The following is an 18,343-nucleotide window of genomic DNA, read 5'->3' as shown; positions in this document are numbered from 1 at the left end:
TTTATTTATTAAACATTTCTGCCATAGGATCGATTCTTTGTATTGGTTCCCAGGCAGAAGATTGGTAAGGGCCAGGCAATGGGGGTTAAGTGACTTGCCCAGGGTCACACAGCTAGAAAGTGTTATGATTTATATTTTAAAGTTAAAATACATAAAAAATTAAAGTTTACAAAAAGAATATGAAAGCTAGTAGATGATACACAGAGGCTAGAAATGTAGCAATAACTTAAAAAGTTTAGTAATTTACCCCATAAGAGAAGATTTTAAAAAATCAGACTTCTTTTCTCATACAAAAGGAGTACCAATTTTTCTTTTTTGTGTGACTTTTACAAATCCCAGGGGTGTCACCTCCCTAATACCTTCTATATGGAAAGGATAGCTATATACATTTAAAATTTAGCATGATGAGATCAACCAATATCCAATTTTATAAATAACTCAAGCCCCAAAGGTTAAATTATTTCCAATTATTTCCAAAAGTCACAGAGTTTAGTAATCAGCAGAGAAAGAATTAAAACTCAAGTCCTGTGACTAATTAAAATATAATCTCCAGCATTATAATACATATTCCTTGGAGGCAGATCCTATTTAGTTTTTCTCTTTGAATCTCTAAAGTCTTTTATTAATAGCATTTATATAGTACTTGAAGATTTACAAAGTGTTTAGTATATCCTATCTCCTTGAAACTCTGTGAGACAGATGCTATCATTATCCCTACTTCATATATTTACTTCCAGTGGGAAAGAAACTGAAACATATTATGGTTTGGTGACTTGCCCAGGATCACTCAGTAAGTATTGGAGATAGGATTCAAATTCAGATCTTCCTGACTAGACTCTATCCTCTGTGCTGTCCAGGCGCCTAGAATAATACCTTAGTATGTAGTAATAATTCTGAATAAATTATTTTTTGTTTACTGATTAATTGATTCAGGTTGAGCACTCTAGTTATTACGCAGTGCTCCCTGCTTGGAAGATTGGGTTTTCAGTTAGGAAACCTTGGATCAATCTAAGTCAATCTCACAAAGGTCAAATCTCTTCATCTCACCTTCACCAAACATTCTCAGTTTTCCTCTCTGACATATGGTGAGAATAGTCCTTGGGTTGCCCACCTTGAGGAGTTGTTATAAGAATCGAGAAAGAGAACAGATGTGAAGGTCTCTGAAGCCAACTCTTCTTTGGGAATGTCAGCCATGTTTATTCTTTTTCTTGAGATCTGTCTCTTTACTTCCTGGCTCCTTACCATACCAAGGATGACCAAAGAATGCTTGTATCAATTCCTTCCCACTTAAACTAACAAATTCTTCTTCTAACTGGATTATAGTAGTCAGCCCATACATGGAAATTGAAATCCTAACTATGGAACTATTGGGAATGAGTCTGCTTACTAAGGGACCATCTTTGTCTTTCATCTTCCATCTATTGATTATTATAAGGAAGGACCTCTACCATTTGGTTTTATATTGAACCACATACAATTCACACAGATGGACCAGTGGATAAAGCACTGAATGTAGAGTCAGGAAGACCTGAGTTCAAATTTGGCCTTTTACACTAACTCACAGTGTGACATTAGGCAAGTCACTTAATCTCTACTTGCTTTAATCCAATAGAGAAGGAAATAGAAGACTATTCTAGTATCTTTATCAAGAAAACCCAACAGAGAATAAGGTCCATAGAAAGACAGAGTCAGACACAACTAAGTGAAAAATAACATCAAATCCAGTATTCTTTCTGCTTTATAACTGATACAATGGAAATACCACTGGGTATGGAATTAGTATCTGGTTTTGAATCTGAACACTCACGCTTCTTAGCTGTGTAACCATGGACTACTCAATTATACTCTCTGTGTACTTTAATTTCACCAAATGCAAAATGAGATGACTTCATCACCATTCTCATCATCTTCTCTCTCAACAGTGCCATAATTTTCATCACCATTGGGATCTTCACTGATAATGCTGCCTAGTCAAAATTGCATGATAAGAGTTTCTTTTTTTGGTACCATGAATAATTTATAAAATAATCTTTGACTTAATAATGGTAATGGTATTTTAATATAAATAGTCATTACAGATCTGACCCCAGTGTCATGAGCTTTCTCTGACACAGATGGGTTCTGTGACTTTGGGAACTAGATGGCGCAATGGATAAAGTGATGAGCTGAAGTAAAGAAGACCTGAGTTCCAATCATACTGAGTCTTGATAACTGTGTAAACCTGGCTGAGACACTGAACTTGTTCCTGCCTCAGTTTCACCATCTATAAAATGAGAATAATAATCACACAGCTTCCACAATGGAAAAGATAAACTGTAAATTAAACTCTCAATCTAAAAGCACTATATAAGTTATGATCATTGAATTGTATGTATTATTGTTGTTGATGATATTTCATCTACCTTCTCTGTAATCGAAGTACCTCTCTAAAATGAAAAATTTAAATGTAGACATAAAGGTATATCGGTAGAAGGAACTTCCTCATTATGAACATAATCATCAATTTGGAACTCATTCCCAGGAAAGGAGTTAGGAGATCTTTAAGATATAGAAAGGGGCCAGCTAGAGAGCCACATGTGGAGATGGCAGGACCTAGACTCGAATCTGGCCTCACACACTTCCAAATTGTGTGACCCTGAACAAGTCATTGATTCCTAATTGCCCAGTCCTGACTGTTCTGCCTTGGTCCAATGGTTCTGCCTTGGGTCTAACACCTAGTATCGGTTTTAAGATGGAAAATAAGGGTTTAAATTTTGGGAAGAGAGAGACAGATAGTCAGAGGCAGACAGAGATAGAGACACAGAGAGGCAGAGAGAGTCAGAGACAAAGAGACAAAGATCTGCCTTTTAAATGATGGTTTATGTTTTGTAGTATAATTAAAGTAACTTGTATGTCTGCATGGTAGGGGATAGAATACTGGCTGGCTCTGGGATCAACAGAAGCAGACCTGGTTCTTATCACACCATTAACATGGGTCTCAATGGATAGAAAGCCAAGACTAAAGATGGACTCAGATATTTCCTAGCTGTGTGACCCTGGGCAAGTCACTTAACCCCCATTGCCTAATTCTTACCACTTAGAATCAATATTGATTCTAAGATGATAGGTAAAGGTTTAATTTTTTTATTTTAAATATATATGAAACACTTTCTTAATCATGACCCTAAGTTATATGCTGTACAAATATTGTTGTTTCCATCTTACAGAGAAGAAAACTGAAGATTGGAGTTCGAGTGATTTGCCCAGGATTATGCCTAGTACAAACAAAAACCCGGGTTCAAATCCTGATAAGCTTTTCCCTGGGTCCAATAACCTCTCACCAGATGCCAACAATTCAAAGGAGTGGAACCTCAGTTTTTTTTTTTTTTCCCGAAGCCCTGACTCTTCCCCAGCACTTACAACATGACCCATTAGACTGCAGATCTTTCAGTAAATAGCTCCAAAACCCAGCCGAGTTCCTTCTCTCCCATCCCTTCCATCCTAATCCCCGACACAAAGTTTCAGCTAATGACAGTGGATAAAGATATGGTGATTGGCTCACTGCACTTAGGAGCATCCTGTTCCACCACGAGCCCTGCCTCTCTGTGTTCCAACATCTGAGTCGCGTTTCTGAACTCCACACACATGAGGATGTATGATTGTCGGCACTTACATCCGTCATCCTTTAGGAAATTGGGAGCATAAGTGAGATCACATCTGGAGAAGGCTTTGAAGCATCTCAGGGAAGGAAGTGGATTCAATCAAGGGATGTGAAGGAGACAAATTCATCCCCCAGACTTTAGCTCTCCCCTTTCTTCTCCATTTAGGTCTCTTGTCACAAATACCCCCTTTATCAGCATGCAGAAGAGGCGGGGTGTAACCAGGACTGTTTTGCATCAGGGCAGGTTAAGGGTGTCTTTTTCCCAAAGACCTCTGTGTTATTGAAGATTGAGGAAAGGGCATGAAATAGATGCCAACTGTACAGGCACAGAGTGACCATGCGTCAAGCAGGTGAGGCCAGCCCCCAAATTAAATAGGTCCAGGCAGAGGGCAATGGCAGGCAGCTTCCATTGCATCCACACCCAGGGAAGAAAACAAAGCACCGGTTTTATTTTTGCTCTCTCTGTGACCTTATTCAAGTCACTTACCCTATCCTGGTCTCAATTTCTTCAATTATAAAATGAGAGTGGGGAGCTAGATTGCTTGTAAGGACTAATTCTATGGCATTATTTATGAGTATGTATCTTTAGATAATGTTCACATTTCCCAGCTTTTAATATCCTGTTTGTTGCTTGCTTCCCTGTCCATCTCTTTCTTAGATTTTAGTTTCTTGAGGATTGGGGTAGGGTCAGAGATCTGTAGTGGGAGACAAAATGAAACAAAAACCAACCGACCAACCAGTTCCATGATCCTGCAGTGGTTTCTATAGCACAGCTTTTCTTGACTCATCCCCTGTATCACTATAGACTTTTATTTATTTTTTTTTTCCCTAGGGAAAACTCTGTTCTACTCATCCTTCAGCTCATCAGCACAAGTCAGCCTCTTACCTAGCTCATCTGTACCTGAAGGTCAATAAACAAACCTGAAAGGGGGCAGCTGGGTGGCTAAGTGGATTGAGAGTCAGACCTAGAGACGGGAGGTCCTAGGTTCAAATCTGACCTCAGACACTTACAAGCTGTGTGACCCTGGGCAAGTCACTTGACACCCATTGCCTAGCCCTTACCACTCTTCTGCCTTGTAGCCAATACACAGTATTGATTCCAAGATGAAAGGTCAGGGTTTAAAAAAATAAACATGTCAGATTAAATCAAAGAACAAATTAAGTTTGAGTCCCCATAATTATCATTATTATGATTATTATTTTTTGTGCAGGGATATAAATCTCCAAACACTACATAATGTACAGTTGAATACAGAGATACTCGTATCCTGTTGGTAGTGCCCCAGGATAAAGGATAGTAAATTTTGGGAGGCAAAGGACATTGATATTCTCTTACTTACTCTGGTGTCTCTTCAAGAGTCTAGAACAGTGGTTCTCAACCTTTCTAATGCCATGACCCCGCAATATGGTTCCTCATGTTGCAGTGACCCCAAACCAAAAAATTATTTTGGTGGCTACTTCCAAACTGTAATTTTGCTACAGTTATGATTCGGAATGTAAATACCTGATATGCATCATGTATTCTCATTGCTACAAATTGAGAGGTTGAGAACCGCTGGTCTAGAACATTTCATGATGGTTAGATAGTTATCATTTAGTATATGTTCTAAAGTGTTAAGTTCGTTTTGAAAATTAATATTTTTACAAATGAAATTCATTTCATTGACAATGTTTAGGCTTCTGGGTATATACACCTAGAGTAGCAGATCCCTGACTCATAACACAATTTTTAGAAAACCCAGCTTACACACCAGAATTAGGGCTGGCATTGGATTGAAGGTTAATATTCCATGAAATACTCATGAATGTTAATGTTCAGAAAGCATCTTTTCCTTTGTTCCCATGAGGTCAGCAATATCCTGCTCCTCAAACAACCCAGACAACATCTCAGGGGAGCAATATTATTAGCCTAGGCCAACAATTGATTAATCTTCTTTTCTTTCTTTCTTTCCTTCTTTCTTTCTTTATCTCTTTCTTTCTCTTTCTCCCTTCCTTCCTTCCTTCCTTCCTTCCTTCCTTCCTTCCTTCCTTCCTTCCTTCCTTCCTTCCTTCCTTCCTTCCTTTCCTTTCCTTTCCTTTTCTTTTCTTTTCTTTTCTTTTCTTTTCTTTTCTTTTCTTTTCTTTTCTTTTCTTTTCTTTTCTTTTCTTTTCTTTTCTTTTCTTTTCTTTCTCTTACCTCCATCTTAGAGTCAATACTGTGTATTGGTTCCAAGGCAGAAGAGTGATAAGGGCTAGACAATGGGATTTAAATGACTTGCCCAGGGTCACACAGCTGGAAAGGCCAGCTTAGTAATCTTCTTTAAATACTGCTTTTATCATGTCACTCCCCTAAACAAAATTGTTTAATGACTTCTCTCTTAATTTCCTGTTTTATCAAATCTAAATTCTTCCATGTTAGAGGACCAAGGGTACCAAGGAAAGAAGAGCATATTTGGAATTGGAGGATTTGAGTTCAAAACACAGTTCTACCATTCACCCTTTGTCTTTGGAAATTAGCATATCGCCTGGAAAATAGGAAGCATTAATGAATCCCTATTTGCACAACTTTACTTGATATTGGGAAGTTCATTTAACCTCTCTAGGACTCACATTCCTTGTCTATAAAGGCAGCGACTGAACTGGAAAAAGTCAAAGTCCCTTACTAGCTTTAGATTTAGGAATCTATTATTTCCATAACCCCTCTCCACCCTGCCTTTCTGAACAAATTTTCTATTCCTCCATAAGCATTCACTGCTCTGGGACGGCTTTTCTGCTCCCCATCCCATAGGCACAACTTGTTCTTCCTGAATGCCGTGCCTGTGTGCATATCACTCACCATCACCTACATCATTATGTCCTCTATCTTCTACTGATCTAAACCTCCCTAAGCTTCCAGTCCCAGGAGCTCAACTCCTACCAAGAGCTTTCCTTAACATCTTCATTCCTCATTAGGTACTTTTGTTCTAACTGACTAAAAAACTAACTGTATCATTAATAACCCACAACCTTGGATTCAAAACTCACCTCTAATAATATCATTTCGATTCTGGGAAAAATAATTTATTCTCTCCGAGTCTCAGTCTCTTCATTTGTAAAATGGGAAAAATGATGTCTCTTATGCTTCCCTGGGTTCACATGAGGCTCAAAAGATCTGCTATGTAAAAACACCTTAAAGATTTCAAAGAGCGATACAAATGTCAGCTATTACTGATATTGAGAAACAGCATGGCCTTTTGGATAGAAAATGTGCATCTAGGCCAGGAAGTTCCAGGTTCAAGTTCAGCTTTTGACACACATTAGCCATGTGACCCTGTGTCAGTCACTTAAATGCTTGGTGCCCTACGATATTGAGATTATATTTTGCAGGGATTGTGATGCTTTGAATTCATATGCATTTTCTGTATGTGAATATATCATATGAAGCTCCTAATTCCAGAGATGTAAGAGATCCAAACACTATCCCCTATTAAACTTACACAATGATTGTATTGATAACTGAGGTATAAGCAGGAAAGGGATTAATATAAGAGGACATCCAAAGGAGGGAAAGATCAGGGAAGGGCCCAAAGATTGCCTCTTAAATTTTTTTTTGTCCTCTTCTCTACTTATTCACACACATCCTCTCTCTCTCTCTCTCTCTCTCTCTCTCTCTCTCTCTCTCTCTCTCTCTCTCTCTCTCTCTCTCTCTCTCTCTCTCTCTCTCTCTCTCTCCTCTATCTTTGTCCCCTTTATTTCTGCTTTGGTCTCTGTCTCTGTCTGTCTGTCTGTCTGTCTCTCACTCTCTCTCTCTGTTCCCTTTCTCTGTGCTTCAGTCTCTGTCTCTCTTTATCTCTGTCTCTCTCTTCTCCATCCCTCCCTCTCTCTCCCTCCCTCCCTCTCATACATTTACATATATACACACATACATGTATACATAAGCATGTTTATGTATATAATTTTCCAAAGCCATTAACCTTATGTTACCATAACAACTGATAAAAATTACCTTTCATATCCAAGAAGATATGTTGACTCTGAAAGTCATGTTTATTAGAATAATATGGTTTAAATTAATTGTCATATTGTTGAAAAAATGAGTTTGATCCCCAATATTAATCAGTGATAATAATAATATCACTTTGATATTTGCCTTTTATCCAACTCAAGTTTTCTTGGTCACCTTTCAAGAGAACTACTGTGATGGAATACTTAGAGTAACTTGGAGTCAAAGAGATGTGAGTTCAAATCCACGGGTAAACACGAACAAGGGGCTAAGGCACTTTGAGATTAAATTTCCTTATCTTTAAAATGTAACAGAGAAAATATCTAGCTTCCCTTTAAGGATATTCCAAAGCTCCAATCAAATACACAAAACCAGCATTTATTAACTACCTACCAATTGCAGATGATTATGATGGCAAAACAAAACATTCTAGTTTTAAGAAGCATACAATGTTAGATGTAAAAACATAAAGCATTATACAAACTTGTTATCATTTTGTCATTATTGTTATTGTCTTATAGTATAAAGCCAAAATAAGTGGCATTGTTTTATTATTCTCATTTTTTATCCCTTACCTTCTGTCTTGGAATCAATACTGTGTATTGGTTTGAAGACAGAAGAGTGGTAAGAGATAGGCAATGGGGGTTGTGACTTGCCCAGTCACCCAGCTAGGAAGTGTCTGAAGCTAGTTTTGAGCTCAGGACCTCCTGTCTCAGGGTCTGGCTCCCAATCCACTGAGCCACCCAGATTCTCCCCCCGACAATTTTCTTATTTTAATAATAAAATAAATTCTTCTCATCTTGTTCTGTGGAGTTCCTAAGGAAATGGTCCTGGGTCAATCCACTACCTATTATTATTTTTTAAAAATATTTAATGTTTCCTAGACAGGATTTGGAATCTTAATCTGGAACCATCTCCCCATCTTCCCAATAGAATAGGAGCTCTTTGTCAATTTGGGGATGTGTATCATAGACTCTACCTCTTGGCTTTTTGGGGAAGTCAATGAACCCCTTCCTGAGAATATTTCTTTAAATAATCAAAGGGAATACTAAATTTCAAATAATGTTTAATAATAATAATAATGACATATGTTTTCCCAATTCAAAGTCATAAACCCTCTGAAATGTATCTACTTAGACAAGGTCAATAACTCCTGCTATTAGATTTGTCTTTAGAACATCTAAACTCTGGAGTAGTCATAATAAAGATAGCTCACATTTATATAACACTAATGTTTGCAAAGCACTTTATAGACCAGAATATATTCATTCCTTGCAACAGCCCTATGAGTTGGATATTATTTTTGAGGCCACTGTTACAAATGAGGAAACAGAAGCTCCAAGTGACTAAATGACTTGCCCAGGGTCACACAGAGAAGATCTAAGGTGGGATCCCCCTATCCAGATCAGAGCTCTCCCCCTCAGAATACTGAATTCATCAGAAGATGGGGTTGTCTGTTTTTCAAATGATTTTTCTTTATTATCTGACCTTTGTTCATCATTTCAATTCTCCCTTCTCCTTACCCCAATCATTTAATTTCCTACATACTCTCCTCTGACTGCCAGTCACTTTTAAGTTTCCAAAAGCCTGCCTCTCTCATTCAGTCTGGTGTTTTGATCTGGTTTTGGTTCTTTATTCTAAAGAATCAAAAATCGGGGGCAGCTTGATGGCTCAGTGAATCGAGAGCCAGGTCTAAAAATGGGAGGTCCTGGGTTCAAAACTGGCCCCAGACACTTCCTAGCTGGGTGACCCTGAACAAATCACTTTAACCTCATTGCCTAGCTCAGACTACTCTTCTGCCTGGGAACAAATATGCAGTATTGATTCTAAGAAGGAAGGTGAAAGTCTAAAAAAACAAAAAAAAAAATAAAGGTAAGAGTATGGGCAGAATTCTTACAAACTTAGTCTTATCCTAGAGAAGTCTTCTCTCCTGAAGCACTCATCCTTGTTACTTAATCATATCAGTTGTGTCTGACTCTTCGTAGCTCCATTTAGGGTTTTCTTGGCAAAAATACCAGAGTGGTTTGCCATTTTCTCCAGCTCATTTTACAGCAAAGAAACTTGAGCGATTAGGTTCAGTGACTTGCCCAGGGTCACAGAGGCTTTGAATTTAGAAAGATGAGTCTTCCTAATTCCAGACCCCATACTCTAACCACTGTGCCACTTCACTGCCCCCAAAGGATTCATTCTATTTTCTTTTTTTCTGTGAAGCCTCATGTGACAGATTGTCTATTAACTAATCACTTCATTAGGTTTGCAGAACGAAAATCCTTTTCATCTCATAATCTATAATCCTATGACTCGGTAACAAGAAGATAAAATACCATTTCAATCATACTATATAACTTACACAATGCCATCCTGACAACCTTGAGACTTCCAATTAAGCTAATAGTAATAACTACCAAATAGTTTTCCACCAGTACAGCCATTCAAAGAAGTAGTGATTTGCTCAGGACTTGGGAAGAATTATGGGGAATCTTTCCACCAATCCAGATCACTACATATCTACAACCTGCCAGGTAAGTCCTCATTAAGTGTGAGAATTAATAAGAATCCAAGTGATTTTCCCAGCGTCATGTGGTTTTTAAGTATCAGCAGTTGGGATTTGAACCCAGAATAACTGATTCTAAGCAGAACAGCCTATCTCTTCTGCCATGCTACTTTGACAGCACTTACCCCAGATAGGAAATAAGTCTCTCTAAATAATATTTTAAGGATTTTACCTCCAGAAACCTGGAAGTTCAATAGTGTGACTATTTTCTTTATTTTTAAGATGAGAAACAGTCTTGGAGAGGTTACTTGACTTGGCCAAGGACACATGGCTATGGAGAATTGGAGACTGAACTCAAATATAGTTCTTCTGACTGCTAGACTGATCCAGTTCAGCTCACCCTTTCCCTGTCCAATCTGAAGCTTTGCTGAATTACTATTCTAATGAGACTTGGCAAAGAAACTGAAAATAAAGTTCACATTTTCTAAGAGGCTACTTCTCCAGGGCACGCTAGAATCATTGTGTAATGTTGGCCATGGCCTTGAGTATTGCCTATACTCTCTAGACTATGAAGGCCATCCATACCAAGCTTCTCCTTCATTTTATAAAGTAAGACACTCATTCTAGCATCTAGTTATTTCTTAATTTACAAGCAGTACTATTATGCCAGGAAATGAACATTGAATTAGCACTCGATTTTTAGTTAGCACTATATTATGATTGCCAAAATGCTTCCTAATGTGTAGTGGGGCAAATGTAGCAATGAAGTAGGGATCTTCTAGCCAGAAACTTCCAAAAAAGTTGATAGCAATGGATTCATAACATAGTTGTTGGTTTTTTAACCCTTTACCTTCTCTCTTGGAATGAATCCAGTGTCTTGACTCCATAGCAGAAGAGGGGTAAGGGCTAGACAATAGGGGTTAAGTGACTCATCCAGGGTCCTCACCTAAAAAGTGTCCAAAGCTGGACCTGAACCCAGGACACCACCCTTATCCCATCATAACTAAGTTTCAACGGAATTGCCTCAAGCTAAGGTTAAGTGATTTGTCCAGGGTCACATAGGTGGACAAAAAAGAGTCTTTTAGATTTCAAGCCCCACACAGTCCACTATAATACAACTTATATTGGCATTGAAAATCCTTATTGATGTGTTCAATTGTTTATTTTTTCAGCTGTATCTGACTATTTGTGACCCCATTTAGGGTTTTGTTGTCAAAGATCCTGGAGTGGTTTGCCATTTTGTTCTCTAGCTCAGTTTACAAATGAGGGAACTGAGGCTTTAATAGCCAAGAAAACGAAGGCTCAAGAGGTCAAGAGACTTGCCTAAGTTGACCCATGGAAAGGTTTAAGGCAATATTTGAATCTACTTCTTCCTAGACTCCAACTATCAGTCTGATTCTGAGTAGTGTTTTTTTTCTAGGAATACCCCAGCATTATGGAACATGATAGCAGAATTTTCCTATTGGGACCATTAAGAATCCACAGAATCTACAAATGTGGAAGTTAAAGGACAGGGAAAAGAACTAGATCTGTGATTTCCTTGGTTTATGTAACTTCTGGCTAAAAAAGGCTCCTAAAACAGCATATACTTTCTCTAGAACTTATCATATTACGCAGCTGTCTAGAGCACTGAGGTTAAACAATTTGTCCAGGGTCACAAAACCATTATTTATCACAAATGGTACCTGAATCCAGATCTTTCTCATCAAAAATGGGTCTCTATCCATTGCACAAAAATAGACAACATATATTGCTGGGGGGTGGGATGCAGATGTTTAAAGGGTTAAGGGAAAACCCAGAGTCTGATACTGTGGTTAGAGCTGCTTACTCAAGTAAATCCAGATCTAAATTAAAAGTGGCAGAATGAATGATACTGGACTAATACTGACCTCATCATAGCTGAGTCCTCTAGCTGGTCCCACATGGAGACCCCCTGCCACTTAAAAATGAGCAGGATTTAATTTGCTCCAAAGCCTCTGCCTTATCCCCATCTTAATTAGCTTCTCTCTCATTTTGTCATTCACTGGGGGATTCTGAGGGATGTTTTTTTTAAGTGAAAAGAAGAAATAGTAGTACATGTAAACTTACCTGCCTTCAGAGAACCACTTGCTCAGCACATTTGCCACTATTTACTAGGGTTACCAAAAGCAAAATTTACCCTCAAATAGCACATAACATGAGATATTAGTATAAACACTCTTGAAGCATTACACCTTCCCATTACTACCTTCTTCCCAGCTAAATCACACCTAATTTTCATCATTTTTTAAAAGATGATGGCATATTCCAATTATTAAAAAAAAACAGTGGGGTTCAATAGGCCCAATCCTACATCCATTATGACCACTGGCTTCAGTGATTATTCTATGGGACAAGCAGGTCAAACCTCAACCCACTGGCAACTTACTGTTCTGTGATTGTGGTTTGTCCTGGTTTACTTCAGTGCCAATCCTAACATCAGCACTTTTCACTAGCCTACAGCTGCAGGCTGATGTGGTGACTCAGCAGTCAGAGCCCCAAGCTCTCTCAGTTCTGGTCTTCCCTCTCCTCTCAATGACTCTGGCTCTCAAGGACCTTAGTGCAACATTTCAGGTCCCTAAGGCTTGAGGGGAGAAAATTGGTACTCCCTGCTTTCCTTTGCCCATTCCCCATGCTGAGTTCTCTTGTTATTAATAAGTCCAGTTTCTTACTGAAAGAATAAAGCTGTTCCTATGTTAAATATCTTGAAGTTAAAGAAGTAAATCCAGACTAGAAAATCTCCTGTCATTGTGGTTGGTTTGCTGTCTTGAGTGACATGAGAGAAGAAAAGTCAAATAAAAATTGGGCAAATGAATAGGAATCAGAATTCCCTCTATTTGTTCCAAATCATATAGATAAATCTATCTTACATATCTATCTATCTATCTATCTATCTATCTATCTATCTATCTATCTATCTATCTATCTCTGAGATACTTTGTTATCATTTCTTTCAGGGGATAGGGTGGGAGGATTGAAGTGCCCTGCTCAGTACCTAGGACTTAGAAACTTTCCTGCCATGATGGTGGTCATTTTTCCTGCATTCTCTGAGGGATAAAGCCAGCACTGCTCTACACAAGGACATCCATCACCCTGGCATAGTACAAGAAAAAAACCTTGAGTACCAACTGAAAACTGGATACATGACTAAAGCCAGTCCAATTTAAAGTTGTTTCTCCTGTTCTTAACAAGGGTCTTTTCTTTTTTCTTTTTTCTTTTTCCTGCCTCCTCTTATATTTTTTCTCCTTTTCTCCCCTCCCACCTTCCCTCCCTCTCTTCCTCCTTCTCTTCCTTCCTTCTTTTCTTAATGGCTCAGGCAGCTCTAGAAGATTTAGGGATTCCCCTCCTCTTGCAGTTTTACTTTGATGAATTTGCCTGGGATTTCTGTATCAAGAAAGTTTGAGTTACTTTGTAGTTACACATACTTATCCACTCCAAATCCCCCATTTCTATCATCAGTATGTTCCCAGTACTGATAAAATGCTGCCACATGTAGAAGGTCCTATAATAGCATTTATTAAACATTAATTACTCAAAAGTTAAGATTTTATCCATTTCTCAGAAATGTTCTAAAAACAACTAAGCAATTGATGCCTAGGAGTGCTGCAAGTATAAATCTATGTACAATGGAGAAGATTCTGATGGGGAGGGGTGCTGGTGGAATACCATACACTTTTAAAAACCTTCTTCAATAAAGTGGCTAATTAGCAAACTTCTAGAACAGCATTTTTCTACAGTTCACTCTTGCTTCATCCAGGAACTATGGCAAAGCAGGTCACTCCAAAACCCAAGCATAGGCTAGAGCTCCCTGAGCTAAAAAAGCATGATTAGCATCCCAAGGGTTAAGGTTAATGAGTAGCTGACAAATCAAAGGTGTTGATCTTGTCCTCATTCACAAATTGGGGCAGTTTCTAATCCCCTGATGCTATTTTGGATTGCTTGTTGTTTTCTTTTGAAACTGAAAGGTTATGTCTCTATGTCTCTCTCTCTCTCTCTCTCTCTCTCTCTCTCTCTCTCTTCTCTCTCTCTCTCTCTCTCTCTCTCTCTCTTCTCTCCTCTCTCTCTCTCTCTCTCTCTCTCGGTTTCCATTCTGAAAAAGAAAGTAAACATTTCCCACATTTATATCATACTTCCACCCCACCCCCAGACTTTCCTGTACCCAAGATTATGCATCCCTACTACCTTGCCTACTACAGCAAAGCTTTTTAGAAATTCTCTTTAGATGCTTTTCATCCCCCTTCCCTCCCCCAACCCAACTCAACTTAAATGAGAATTGTTCCTTCCATGATGAGGTTAAAACAGCTGAATCTCCTGTGTCCTAGGAGAACATGTTGGGATAGGGAAGAGGCACCGTTATTAGAGCTAACTCTGTAGTCAATTACCTTGTGACAAGAGCCCGGCTTCCCTGCCCTATTCCTATATTGTCCACAGGAATTATCACTCACACAGACCACAGAGAACACCTCTGAACAGCTTCCCTCCTTTAATTCCTCCAATAACACTGCCAAAAATGGGGTAAGGGTCTGGGGGTTGGGGGTGTCAGAGGAATAAAAGAAAACAACCCATTATCTACAGGCAGCATTAAATGGAAAAGATGGGGCACGATAATGTCAGAGCACAACCCTGCCATTAAGTTTTGAATAGCATGTCCTAGAGACCCCACGTTTAACAGCAAGAGGCTATGGAAGGATACCAATAGAGACAAAAGATTAATAATCAGCATTTCCATTCACCAGCTGTGTGCCTTCATGGACTTTCCTTAAGTACCAGCTTCTGTGTATAAAACCTGATGGGCTCCCAACTCAAATACTCTGAACAATCAGCTCTAGACACCCAGATTGGTTTCCTGACATAGGGAGAGACACCTAAGGTTGGCTTAGTGCAGCTATCTCTTCTGTTTAGTTAACATATCTGTCATCTATTTATACTTGTATGCCAGTGGTAACTATGGTCCAGAATAGCTTCATTTCTCTTGAATATCAAGCATGTCTATGGAGTAAAGCCAGTCTTCTTGCTCATAGGAGTGGGGAATACTCGGAGTTCATCCACCTGGGATCCAGGCATTTCAGTAACATATTTACAGGCGGTTTTCACTTCTTGAGGGAAGCTAAGTGCCACGAATGCAGAGATAAAAATACTCTGGGCCAAGGGAAATGGGATATTCTCACAATGAAATGGTATTTTGCTTGAATTAAATAACCTCAGAATGGAAATGGGTGAGCCAGTCTCTGCCAAACCCTTTGGGAGGTGAGGGGGTAGGCACTGAACCCTGAGAAATTCCAAAGGCATTGAGTTAGCAAGACAGTTTACTCCTGTCACCTCGGTGCCTGATGCCACTCGCTTTGACAGCCTAGAGGAGACAATTAAAAGCAATTTGTAAAGGCACTTCCTTCTTTCCAGTCCACATAGAATTAGGCGATACTCGAAAATCAGGAAAGCCTCTAGTCTTATCAGTGCAAACTACACTCAGAAAGGTTAATGAGATGCAATAGCAAAGAAACTTAAGGCACAAAGAAGAGGTTCAAAATACTAAACAATTTGCACTTGGCTCTCATTTGCTCCAATTAAGAGCAAGCAGCAATAGCGTTCAGTGTTGTTCATGTTCAGGGCACTTCAGCACAGATTGAGAATGTAGGGGAAATGAGGGGTTAGGAAAATACAGAACACTTCCAGTAAGTTGTTAACTCCCCTATATTGGGTTCATTATTTACGTTTCTAACTGGCAGCCTCACAATGTGTACATTTCCTACCAAAACGACACCCCCCAACAGTTCCCTTCCAAAAGAGATAAGGAGGGGACCAGGATCAATTTTCCTCCTTCACCCCAAACTATAATACCTCTCCCCCACCCCAACACACACAATATATATTCCTAGGTTTCTCAGGAAATGTTAGATCAACAAAAGAAGCACAAAAGGAAGGGGGTGGGGTAGCATACAAATGGAAATAATCTCTTTGGCAGAAAAAGCCCCCTAAATGCCACCCACAGAGTATTCCCAATGCTTTCCTCTCCTCAGATGTCTTCATAAACTATTTGTAGATTTCACATAATCAACCATAAGCAGACACATGGTGAGAAAACAGGGTAGAGGTCTAAGTAGTCCATAACTTACCTTCCTTATTGGTCCCCAAACTTCTCCAAGGGAAATGTATGTGCTTCCAGCTATTATATGTCTTTATTTTTCTCTTTCCTTCTTTTTTCTCTCTGTCCTTTCCCTCTTTCTTTTTGTTTTGAAAAGTCACACAGGAGAAAAGCAATTAGTTTTCAAAGGTTCCATTGATCTTCTCTTCAGAAAAATATGCCCAAGAGACAACACCAAAAAAGTAAGTCCAAAAACTCATCAAAGGTGATAGCAAAAAGGAAGAGGAAGTAAGGACAGGTGGAAGAGAAAGGACCAGAAGGTGAGCTTCAGGGGCTTGGGTAATGTATTCACTCCGTAGAAAACTCTCACTGTACACTCTACCTGCTCTCTCTCTCTCTCTCTCTCTCTCTCTCTCTCGTCTCTCTTCTCTCTCTCTCTCTCTCTCTCTCTCTCTCTCTCTCTCTCTCTCTCTCTCTCTCCCTCTCTCTGTCCTCCACTCTGAATCTCTCTCTCTCTCTCTCTCTCTCTCTCTCTCTCTCTCTCTCTCTCTCTCTCTCTCTCTCTCTCTCTCTCTCTCTCTCTCTCTCTCTCTCTCTTTCTCATACACACACACTCACGGGGGCGCACGCACACACACAGACACACAAACCACTGTAGTGCAAACTGTCAGAGGTAGCCTACAATCGCTGCCTTGTGCCGCAGATGGTATGGCTCACTGCTACCTTCTCAGATGGGTGGAGAATCCACAGAACCCCCAAACCAGGGCCCCCACCCTTCCATCCCTTAGACCTAGGTGGATATTCGGCTCACTCTCTCCCAGCAGATTAATCACGACAGGAACAGGTCAGTCACCAGAGGTGTCTCCTTCCAGGGTGCCCGGGATTATGGCAAGGTTATTAATCTTGCTTTGCTGCATCCCCTCACCCCCCTGCATTGAGATGATTGCCAGCACTGTCTCTGTCCCTGTTCTACTGCATTTTGCTCAGCCTCTGTTGCTGCAAGTGAGACACAGCAGAGAGAAGAATACTAATAAGATGGTTAGCTACAGATTCTTGAAGGCATTCACTGTACAGTAGTGTGTCTGTGTGTGTGTGTATGTCTGTCTGTCTGTATGTGTGCCTGCGCGTGTGTCTGTCTGTGCATTTGTAGGAAGGGCTATGAATACATCTACAGTCAGGATCCAAGATGGTTTTCCTCTTGCTTCAAAAGACTGTGTTAATCAGGTTAGGCACTCTCCGGGATCAGAGGGGCTAGCAAATAAATGTATTTTACGTGGAATTTAGGAAGGAAAAAAAAAGAGTTGGTTTAGGAACCCAGAATCCTTACCTGGCATCAGAAAGAGAGGAGGGGGAGGTTCAGGAAGGAAAATTTGCTTTGTAAATAGGCTTGGTGAAGACACAGGCAAAATCGGAACATCTTGCTACCCTGGCTGGTCAATGGAAATGTAAAGCAATTTTAGGAAAACAGCCCCAGCCTATCAATCTTCAAGCCGGCAACAAGTATCTGAACTTGACTGATGGGTGTGTGGATAAGGGGACTCCAGGTAATAGGAAAAGTTTGTTTATGTAGTCGATCTCATATCGGAGTAGCCAGGCATGAAGGGATGTAGATGCGGTCTCGTTTTGATAGAGCTGTGGTCCCCTGCCTAAATACCGCCTCCTCCGCGGATGTCAATTTCTACCATCCCAGCGAATCAGAGGGGAAGGTTGGAATGCCAATATCCCGAGAGGCCTGGCAGGTTAGCCCGAGGGCTGTGGCGTTTCTTTTACTATCCCCCCTGGATGGAATGAGTTTGGAATTCTCAGCATGCTAACTGATCTCTTTCAGGAGCATACAGTGAAATAGAGTATCCTGGTCATGTGGTAAACCGGGAATCCCTCCCTCTCGAAAGGGTAGATGCGGCTTCCTTAAAAAAAAAAAATGCAGCCCCTCTTACCTCTGCCTAGTCAGGGCAACATAACTGAGTTCCTTCAGTCAGAGTTCTCTAAAGGTTGGGGGTGGTACCAGAGTACAGGTGGGGGAGGGGGATATATTAGTCCCCTGTTGTAATCCAGATTTCCCAGCAGATGCCACTGCAAAGGATTTAGCCAAGAATTGGATTGTAGACAAAAGAATGACATATAAAACACGCACATCGACATACATAC

At 39.8% G+C, this 18,343-nt stretch overlaps 1 protein-coding gene across 6 annotated transcripts in view; it reads right to left on the bottom strand.

The window, feature by feature from the left end:
* LRRC4C (leucine rich repeat containing 4C) overlaps positions 1-18,172 on the bottom strand; it is a 1,396,296-nt gene extending 1,378,124 nt beyond the window's left edge. The window contains exons 1-2 of one of the 6 annotated variants that reach the window (XM_056801923.1): positions 17,523-17,941; positions 16,227-16,400 (exon numbers count right to left, since the gene is read on the bottom strand). The gene's annotated coding sequence lies outside the window, so the exon portion shown is untranslated. Of the gene's footprint in view, positions 1-16,226; positions 17,418-17,522 lie in introns of those variants that run through there. The other 5 variants (XM_056801924.1, XM_056801930.1, XM_056801927.1 and 2 more) reach the window with 5 other exon arrangements.
* Between the last annotated feature and the right edge of the window lie 171 nt (positions 18,173-18,343).

Source organism: Monodelphis domestica, chromosome 6 (assembly GCF_027887165.1).
Source record: "Monodelphis domestica isolate mMonDom1 chromosome 6, mMonDom1.pri, whole genome shotgun sequence".
NCBI classification, from domain to species: Eukaryota; Metazoa; Chordata; class Mammalia; order Didelphimorphia; family Didelphidae; genus Monodelphis; species Monodelphis domestica.
The sequence above is the reverse complement of the archived record's forward strand: the minus strand, read 5'-3'. Positions and strand labels throughout refer to the sequence as shown.